The following is a 10,580-nucleotide window of genomic DNA, read 5'->3' on the forward strand; positions in this document are numbered from 1 at the left end:
CCTTATCTGATCTTTAACAACGGTATAATCAGGGAAGTTAATAAAGTATGCAAATCAACAATTAACTTTCATGTCACATCCTTATGTCTTTCAGGGCCGATAATGCTTGTATCAGTATTTGCAGCAAATCTAACGCAATTTTGTGCAGCCGTTCCCATTCATGTCTGTTCTTTTCTAAAATCATTTAATACAAATATGAGCATGAAATATACAAGCCACATCCACCAAAACGTAATCTGTCCTTGCCATTCGATATTTGAAGCTATTTACGAACTTTGGTTGAAATCTGTTCAGCTGTTCTTGAGGTATCTTGTATCCAGAGAGATAGAGAGGGACAGACAGACACACTAGCTGATACTCACCTGTATTCTGGTGTCGAAATTGGTATTTTAAAAATTTTGTATTTGCTCTTTGAGAGAGACAGAGAGACAGAGAGACAGACAGACACACACACACCACACACACCACACACACTGATCGTGAAACCGTAAGTCCTCGTGTGTGACATGCGTGAGCTAATAAAACCGGCTTGAACATGATACCTTTTCCCAATACAGATTTAGACTTGGTGGGTATGGCCTATTTGAAGCCAATCGGCCACTTTTCTTGTTTGTGCTGCTCCGCGAAAAAAAACAAGTTTAACACACGATCTTATCACATTGCATGTTTGTGGCCACAGAGCTGCCGTCACCGTCTCTGCCGGCGCCAACTCGTCAATCCCGGTCTTACGTCGTCAATGTTTTCGTCTAATGGACTTTGATGTTTGCAGAGACACATATCTCGCCCGTTGTTACATCCTCATTTTATTACTTGTGACTGAAACTCTGTTCTGTTGTGAGTGTTTTCTGAGTCAAATATGAAATATATAGGATTCCACCGCGCTGCACTGCACCTTACAGTATGTTTTCGCTGCAGGTTTGATTCCGGGCGAGAATTTAAGACACTTTTTGTGTTATGTAGGATATTATCGTTGTTAGTCGAATAGCTTTATGCTTGTACCTCCTATGTCACTTTACCGAAGATTAAACGGTACACATTTATTCAGATGAACTTACGTTGAGGTGTAGATTTCCAGGTTAATCGCCAACCGGAAACGTCAGGTACGACGTCCACATTGAGACTTACGACTCGACCCGAGGCGCGACGTGACTGAGCCATTAAAATAAAACGATCGACGGTATCCCAATTTGACTTTTGGGAATAGATATAGTTTGTCGAAATTTCTTGGACATGCCTTCTTTGCTTCTATGTCTGGACTTATCCGGTCACCTTTTTTGTAAAACGTCATTACAGCACGGCACCGATCACAACAAATCTGTCTGTGTCACGACGTGCATGTATGAACGGTACCATGCAGAAAAACAGTTCCGGTTGATGACATATAACAGGGTTAATATGGATTTCTTATTCGTGCTCCTGTACATCACACAGGTGGTGATACGGACAAGTTCATGTGATATATATATATATATATATATAGAGAGAGAGAGAGAGAGAGAGAGAGAGAGAGAGAGAGAGAGGAGAGAGAGAGAGAGAGAGTCCACCTTCTTGTAAAATGTCATGTCTTTGTTTACTTGTATGTTCTTGCTTCCCTGTGGTGAGACAGTTACGATCCCGTATAAAGCAAGACAAATTTGTCGGTTTCACAAATTTCCCTTCAAATAAAATACTACAGTAACTGCTAACACGGAAAACAATGCAGGCTAGCATGTAATGACCAAGATATTCCACACTGCTTGACGAGCAGCATGGAGGTACTAGCTCCGCTCCTGGCTCCTTAATCGCAGCGAGCGACTAACCATAGAGGTAGAAGCAAACTCCACGGGCTAACATACGTGGGCCCGTAAATAAGACCACCAAGGTTACCAATAGTAATTTACTTCGGTAGCGTTCAGTCATTATGGCCGGGTCGGCCCAGCAATTAAATTCTTCCTGTGCATAAGTCAAACTAATGAAACCCTACTCATTGCACCAAAAACATGATGACCCCATTTTAAGATAAAACAAAAACATGACCCCCATTGCTTGAGTAAATCTTCACACACAAACACTTCTGGAAGAGGGGGAGGGGCGATAGAATCCAAAATCCCCCCAAAAAAGATTCTAAGATTTTTTCAAGTGACCCCTAACAAAGACACAATGTGTTGACATTCAGATCTCCCTTCATGACTTTCTATAATTCCTCCTCGAAGGGATTGGACAGAAATTACAGGTTGGTCGCAATTTTTTTCACACACGCATTTTCGAAGGGTTATGGAATTTCTTTTGAGGGTCACTATTTATTGTGCAACTTAACTATTAGAAGGCAAATGTGGCTGATATGGTGCTTCGTCTTAAAATATAAAATCATAATACATTGGAGTGTACAGGGCAAGCTATTAACATCTGCGTTTGAGAGTGGGAAAACCTGCTACTTCTCTACTATAAATTTAGGTTTTATGAACGACCATCACATAAGACACTCTACCTAAGGAAAACGAGTGGAACAGGTGACACAAATCCTCTACGTCGAGACTCGTGTCTCAGTGATTAAGCGTATTTCGAGGATATTGCCCCAAGGTTTTCAACGTTTTTTTCACTATTCCTACACTGCGCTAGGAGATGATGATCATGAAGAGAAAGAACATCACCAAAATACACCAAGTCAAAGAACTTGTTGCGTTGCAAATATTTTTTCCCCGCAGACATATAGACTAGGTATCTAAGGGAAGCTGAAATGACGTATGCCACTGAATAATTAGAAATTTCGCAGTAAAGGACGGCAAGGTTGCGCGCACGTTTTTGACATACTACGTAAGGAAGATGGGGGCCTTACGAAGCTTTCTCAGTGGCAACACACTCGAACGATCCGCTCAAGAAAAATACTCCAAAAATCGGCTTAATTGCTACTTTCAAGGCATTTGACAACATTATCTTCGACTCAGTAACCTCTCCATATCCTGAAAATTGGTGGTGTTCTTGCTCAATATAGAGCCAAAATCGGCTGTTTTTGTTATGGAAACCAGTGAAGGACACGGAAGTCGCCAGGTATTGCCACGTTGGTCATTCAACTTCTCAAACGTCACCTGTCACTCTCTAGTCAGCTTACTCGTTATTGCAAGCAACGTAGAACGTAACCCTGCACTACCAAGACTACGCTCAGAACCTGAACTAGCGACAAAGGCTGACATACAGGGGCTGAACGAAAACTAGATAAACTTATTGGTGAGTCACACCTGTACACGTCAAAAGTTGGGCAATTTACAAACATGTATGGACAATATCGAAGACGACACGTTCGACTATCGTCAACAACTATTAGGAAATTCTTCAAACGTTGCCGAACTGAACTCAAATCATGACTCTCTCGTTGCAATAAAAATCCCTTGATGAAATTAAACAAGAAAACACAGAAACTAAGGAGAGATAATGACGAATTAAAAAACAGAGTAAGGAGATACAATCTCGTCTTCTACGGTATCGAGCAAGACGGTCCAAACGAGACATGGGACTCCTCAGAAGGAAAGGTAAAACACGTACTGAAAAATAAGTTGGGATTCGAAAGAGTTCACCGAGTACCAATTGAACTGTCTGTGAGAGGCGAAACCGATTTTGCGAAATGTACAAAAGTTCAAGGGCAAAGTCAAGATTCTGTCAAATGCCAATAAATTGAAAGGCACGAATATCAGCATGGAGAAGACTTATCTTGAATAATGCCAAATGTACTTTCCAAGCTGTTTGCCTTCCGAAAGTCCAATATGGAGGAAAACGACACCCCGAAGATCCATATTCGTTATGATAAGCTACATATTACGGATGAACATGGCGTAAAAGACTGTCTTCAAAGTTGATGAAAATACAGGGCAGGTGAAAGAAGTAAGACAGTATCCAGGCTAGGACGGTGGCCAAGGTCAGAAGTAATTGACTCTTTCAATTTTATTTCGGAACTAGCTCTAAATTGTAATTTTTGAAGGCAGTTGTTGCAAGAATAGAAACATTTTGTTGTAGTTTACTTAAAACTTCTGATAGATACCTCTCTACATTATTAGTCTATACATTATTAACATGTAATATACAAGCCATTTATCCCCTTAACATATGGGCCGGAGGCCTTTTAACGATAATAAAAGTGCACAAATTATTTGTGCACACTTTTGTCTATGGAAGATGTAGTTACATTTTGGGACGGGTAGCTAGAAAGTACACATGCTCAATATCTTATAGTTGGCAGAATTTGCTTGCGCCGTCAAAAAGAATTATCATCTTCCTCTTTAGGTGTTTCAAGAAACTATTAAACATATTTTGATAAGGTGGTTAGAATGCCTAGAGCGTCAGTTAAAATTTTAGAAAATAATGACAGTTTTTCTTTTGCAGTTTATATTGATAAAAACTTAATTCATGATAAAACAAAGGTCACGAAGTAAGAATACATGAAAAACTGCACAGACAGTTTACAAGTTTGCTCAAGCCAAAGTTTGCTAGGTAATGATTGCCGCCCCGCTCAATATTTGCACTTGTTTTACCTGTCAGTCAGAGGATATAGTAGTTCATAGTTATTTGTTTACTCTGTACATAACGAGTTACCTTACACAGGTCAAACGGCACCAATTAATTTTGCTATTTAAAATGCCATAGTTATTCACAGTCTGTCGATAACAGTATGATGGACGGTAATGCTCCATCCACAAAATAAATATGAATGTTTTTCGTGGTCATTCAGAAGCTAAATTTATATATAATAGTCACAATTAAAGAGGGAGAGACCGTGATCTGTTTCCCATAACTGCCAGGAGAACACGCTAATTAAAAGATTGTAGAAATAAAAAAATGAAAGCTGTATTCCTTATGAAAGGTTTGTACCGAAACACCGTACACACACTGAGACAGTGCTGCTTACTCTTTTGCTAAAATAAATATCGGTCTGTGTTTTGTCCTAACACTGCTTGCGAAGGTGTTTCTTGTCACGACCTGTTGACTATCAGAAGAGGTAACCGCACTCAGTTACTACGGTCACCGGTTCGACTGTAGAACTGTACATCTAAAAGGAATAAATGTTTCTTCAGTGCATTGAAGTCAGTCAATGCGTTTGTGCTGACACTCTGTCGTCTGCACAGAAGGGTTTACTTGTATAGCCAATTATCACTAACACAATTGCAACGTTAACTCAGGAGTTACATCATACATGCCAAAGGGACTAAACTATACTTGCCTGATCCGTAGCTACTTATAAATTAAAAAGGCACCATTTTACAAGTGGTATAGCCACAAACTGATGACGTCAAAGATGTGCGTACTTATGGAAATGAGGTCAAAGGTTACGTTCTAAAAGGGGCGATACATTATTTTGGGGGTAAGAGTTAGGAATGGGGGCTTGGAAACTTAGGGGGAAATGATTGAAAAGAAGGGTCCCAATTTTTTACTATTTTCACTCCTTTCCCTCATTTTGCAGTATCCTATTACTCTATCCATGTCTTCTTCAGCCAGCCTGATACCTATGTGGAAGCAACGGTTGATTAATGACAAGGGAGAGAAGTGTTATTTTTAAGTTACGTTTTTTTACACAACAACTATTACCGCTACCGGGGGTCGAACCCAGCACCTGCAGCATGTGAAGCACTACCTATAACCTGTACTCAACGAGAACAAGTTGCGAGAGAGGGATGCAATGTTTCATATAAACGTTAGGATGATAATGCTAAGCAGGAACTGATGAATTTAAATGTCCACTTGTAATGATTTGAAAGTCTTTCACGCATTTTCCTTCTTTTATTGAATTTATGCCTCTTCATTGATTCTTTATTGCCTGTCTTTATTTTTTCTCTGCATTGTCGTGTTTGTTGTGCAGATTTGTTATTTTTTGAATATTTTTCATATTATTTGTTGTATTTGCACAATTAATGTATTAAATTGTCACTTGTTTTAGGATGTTTTATATGTTGAAAACTTTGTGTTTGACATTTATCATTGAATTTGTCATTTGCTGCCTTTTTAACAATACGAAAGGTGTGTGTTCCGTTTTTGACAGGATACACTTTTATATAAAAGTGGTTCGTCACTCACATGTATGCAATGCGATATTTCATTGCTATTGTAGATGAAAACGTGAACAACAATTCGTTGGATATGCCACGAAAATTACATTATAAAAATTCCGCCGATTGACGAAGTGAATTAAGTACAGAAGCAAACGAAATTCGCCGCCAATATAATGATTTAGGGTGCATATATTGTCACTAGCACGAGCTTGGTCTGGTTTGTGCATTCCAAGTGTCACACATCAGCGGCAGCTGTGGCCTCGTGAGTTGTCAATGTAGGCGTGATGTTAGTTTTTAGACCGTCTCAAAACATTTGGCATAATATGGTGTTATGTGCAGAGTTGCAATGAATCGATGAAGGGGACTGTAAACTTGAAGGACAGAGAATTGAAATACGTTGAACAAGCACGCCTAGCGCCTTAGCTTTATCGCCGAAACGCCTCCGCCAAATGAACTCATAAAGATAAGTTGAAAATAAGTCTGAATGTGTGAAGCCAATCCAATTTCGCATGGCATGCATCCACATGCCTTCCAAGGTGTTGGTGTGGGCAAAGGTTTGAGGGTCCACAAAACGAAGAGAATGATTAGCAGTGAAATGAGAGAACTGAGGAGACTTGGACAATAAAGAATAGGCCCCCTACCATTCATCGGAATAATATTGGAATCTTTAGGAACAAATCGATAAAGCATTGGCATTACGTACGCCGGTCAACACAAATTAAAAAGGAAGCACAAATATCGCGACCAATGACTCCAATCACCAAATGTCTGTCACTGTGTCGACTCAAGCTATATTGGACTTCCGGAACTTGAATTCAATATAGATTTGTTTTTGTTTACATCCGTGTATTCATAAATTTCCAAAATACAGCCTGGCAAAAAATCTATTGGAAGGCATATCGCGAAGATAAAGAAAACAAATGTGTGGACCAAAATTAAACCAATCAATAACAGAGTTTGAACTAATATACAGGTGTGATTTTCGGCCTGTAGAAGAAGTAATGCAAATGGAAACATACAAAGATTTTTTGGCCGTCATATTGATTATTATTTGCATTTGAATGAACGCTGAATTCTGTTATGTAACTTGGTGCCGTCTTTGGCAACGGCTATATTCGAAAAGGGGTCAATATGGCCATTGCCGTCGGGGTCAGTTTGTACATGACAACAAATTTGATGAATAAAACGTGAGTGGGGACATATTGTACCCGAATGAGACGAATTATTGCCGCGATCACATGAACTAACTAACCCTTACCCTAAGAACTCTGTGATGGTCTTCATTTGCTTGATTTTGTGTCGGGTGAAGCACAGTGGGAGCCAGAAATTGGGGTTAGCTGACCAAATTGTCGGAACTCCGCTCGCTTCGCTCGCTCCGTTCCGACAATTTGGTCAGCTAACCCAATTCCTGGCCCCACTGTACTTCACCCGATACAAAAACTAAGCAGTCGGAGATTGTGACAGTGATTTGAAGAAAGTGCAAATTTATATTATTTTAACCTTATTAATTAGTCAGTGCCGCAATTACGGGCGTCTGTGTTTTTGTGTACGGCGATTTTGACGTCAACAGTTTGTGGCTATGCCATTTGTAAATGGTGCCATTAAAAAAAAACTATGGCCAATATTGTTTAGGATACGGCAATCGGGTCAAAATTCTCTTTAATTTCAATCTTTCTATTGTAAGCCAAGTTGTTGTACTGTTGGTTATTTGCATTCACCTGTGAGGGGACTTTCCCCTAAAGCCCCAATGTGATGTCCTACAAAGGTCAAACGCCGGTATGTGCTCAATACTAGAAGGAGAGATTAGTGATAATAACGTCCATCATGTGGACCATTTACATTTAAAAATAACACACACTTGCTTGACATAGAGAACATTACCAATCCACCCAAAAGGTTGCAAGGCAACGACTTTGGTCAATATAACCATGCATCCCTGTCACAAACAAACACAATCATAGCGGAACCTGAACCGTAAATTAACCTGATTCTAATAAATTATAGTACCAGCTGCGCTGTCATTTTATAATCATAGCAGCTTATCGTAATCGTTGTCGAGCGCATCCTGACTTTCTGGGTGATTGACGGATGACCTGTACTGTTTAATGCCTATCTGATCTATTACTTGTTAAAGTAAAAGGAAGGTCAAATAAAGAGAAAATCTCAGTGGTATGGCTTCTGGGAACCAAGTAGATGTCTGTATTATTGTCATGTACTATTTTCCTGATCTTGTTTTTGGTAAGGCCCAAACACAGTCTATGAGTATCCTACTAAATGGTTCTTGAAATGCAGGAATTGGCTGCAAAGGCCTTTGGAAATGGTCTTATTTGGTTTTCCAACAATTAAACAAGTTTTACAGAAATGCCCATATCTTGCTTGATATTAAGGCCAAAAAAAGTGACTGAGAATTTTAAGATAGGTCTTACTTTTAAATGACAAGCCCAGGGGGTTTCACGGGCCAGGCGCAATATTCAAGCACAGTATGACTCTAGAACGACACTTTGATATTTAATAACCAAATTGTTATCAACCAAGACATCCGGAGGTTTCCATTTGTGCATGAGAATTCCAGAGTTTGTATATTTCCTGGCTCCTGATCCAAACTAGGATATCTCTCACAAGTGGATTTGTAATGACCTTGTCCCCGGCAAGGTCGTGTCCAAGTTCAGTGAAAGTGAATCCCTTCACACTGCATCAAAACGCCATAATCAGATAAATTAACATTAAAAAGTTGACTGTATTAAAGAATAATAATTATAATAATAATATTGATAAATTACATTTGTAATGCGCCTAATCTCTGAACAATATATCAGAAAAAATGTTGAATCACCGGGACTGGAGACTAGGCAAACGAAGAAGGTCAGAAAGAAGTTTGTTCCATAATGTAGGGCCATATAAGAGAAAGATCTCTCGCCAAAAGTCTTTGTGGAATTCGTGGAATACTGAGAAGTCGAGAATCTAAGAAGAGCGGAGTTGTCTTTTTGGAGACTCGTGTATTGATGTAGAAAGAGATATTTCGGTCCTGTAACCCATAACTGAATTGAAGCAAGTAGATTCAACTTTGTAGTGGATACGAGAACTAATAGGCAGCCGGTGTAATTTTTGCAAAGAGGGTTGGACATGATCGTACTTGTTAGCTTTACAGACGAGACGAGCGGGAGCATTTTGCAGTCTTTTCAACTTGTCTATAAGCAGTTTAGGGCAACCAGAAAGGAGACAATTGCAATAATCTGAACGAGAACAGAACAAGTACAGAGACCAGCGTTTGAATAGCCTGTAAAGAGAGGAGTGATGAATAGAGCTAATTTGTCTAATTTGAAATTATGCAGCTTTGCAAATATTCTAAACATATTCACACATATTCATGTTAGAGTCGAGTGTGACTCCTAAGTTTTTGACACTGGGGCGAAAATTATATCAAAATCGCATAGAATTATGGATAAAGGGAGAGATGATTTGGCAGCTTCTCTTGGTGAAGATATGAGTATTGCCTCTTTTTACTGTCATTCAACTGGAGTTTATTGGATGTCATCCACTGCTTGATGGCAGTGATACAACTTTGCACAGATTCAACAGTTGATACATGTGAATTCACCTTAATCCACACGAGTACAGGCTTGCTGAATACAAGCAATGGATTATTGACTGTATTCGTCTTTGTATGCCCGCTCCAGCTAAACAACAGCAAAGTACGCTTTAACAACCCAAAACACACCTGAAAGCAAGGTGCAGTTTAAACAAGCTGACCATATATTTCATGTAGATGACAGGTAATACAAAATAAACAATGTAGCCTGGCATTTGGTTGACCTGTGCAGAATTTGTCATAGTCATTTTAGGAAAAAATAACACGAAGGCCCAAAAAAGGGGGAAGTGGATGCTTTGAGTAATGCTTTCGTTCAGAAAGGGGTAGACATTGCTTCCATACTGAAAAAGACGATCATTGGAATTGTGTACGTTTCACAGCATTTGAATTCAAAATATTCCTTTGTATGGCAGTAGCTATCCTCACATTCGACCTGCATTGAGTTCCAATCGAACCGGTGGAGGCTTAAGAAAGGTGAGTAGTTGCAACGATTTTCATTTGCTCAGAAAGTTCCAACTGCATTTTCTAAGGCTCCTTTTGTGAACTCTGGTAGCAGCGATGTTTGGCTTGTTTGCTCGCACTATCAGGCCTGCCTGAATCTATTGTTGAACCCATCAAGGGTTTATGACTATTGCAGCCACACCAAACTTTTCGATATGAAATTCGCAACATCACAGGCAGGCACTGCTCGACTTCGCAGACAAGGAACGTTCGACGTCGATTCGTTGTATGGAAGAACGACGTCGATGCCCATGAACGTCATATACATGTAAGTTATGGAGTTCCTCACCAAAAATGTTTAAATTACAACTCCTACACATTAATGACCAGAAAAGACCGAAATGAGAAAACCATTTTGCCTAATTTTGTTATCAATAGAAGAGAGATTTTTTATAAAATCTTCACTTAAGTGATTTAGAATGTCCTATGTTCACTCTCATTTTAGTTTTTGCATTTTAGTTCCGCAAACTAAACTG

This window comes from Ptychodera flava, unplaced genomic scaffold, assembly GCF_041260155.1.
Source record: "Ptychodera flava strain L36383 unplaced genomic scaffold, AS_Pfla_20210202 Scaffold_32__1_contigs__length_2955704_pilon, whole genome shotgun sequence".
Lineage (NCBI taxonomy): Eukaryota > Metazoa > Hemichordata > Enteropneusta > Ptychoderidae > Ptychodera > Ptychodera flava.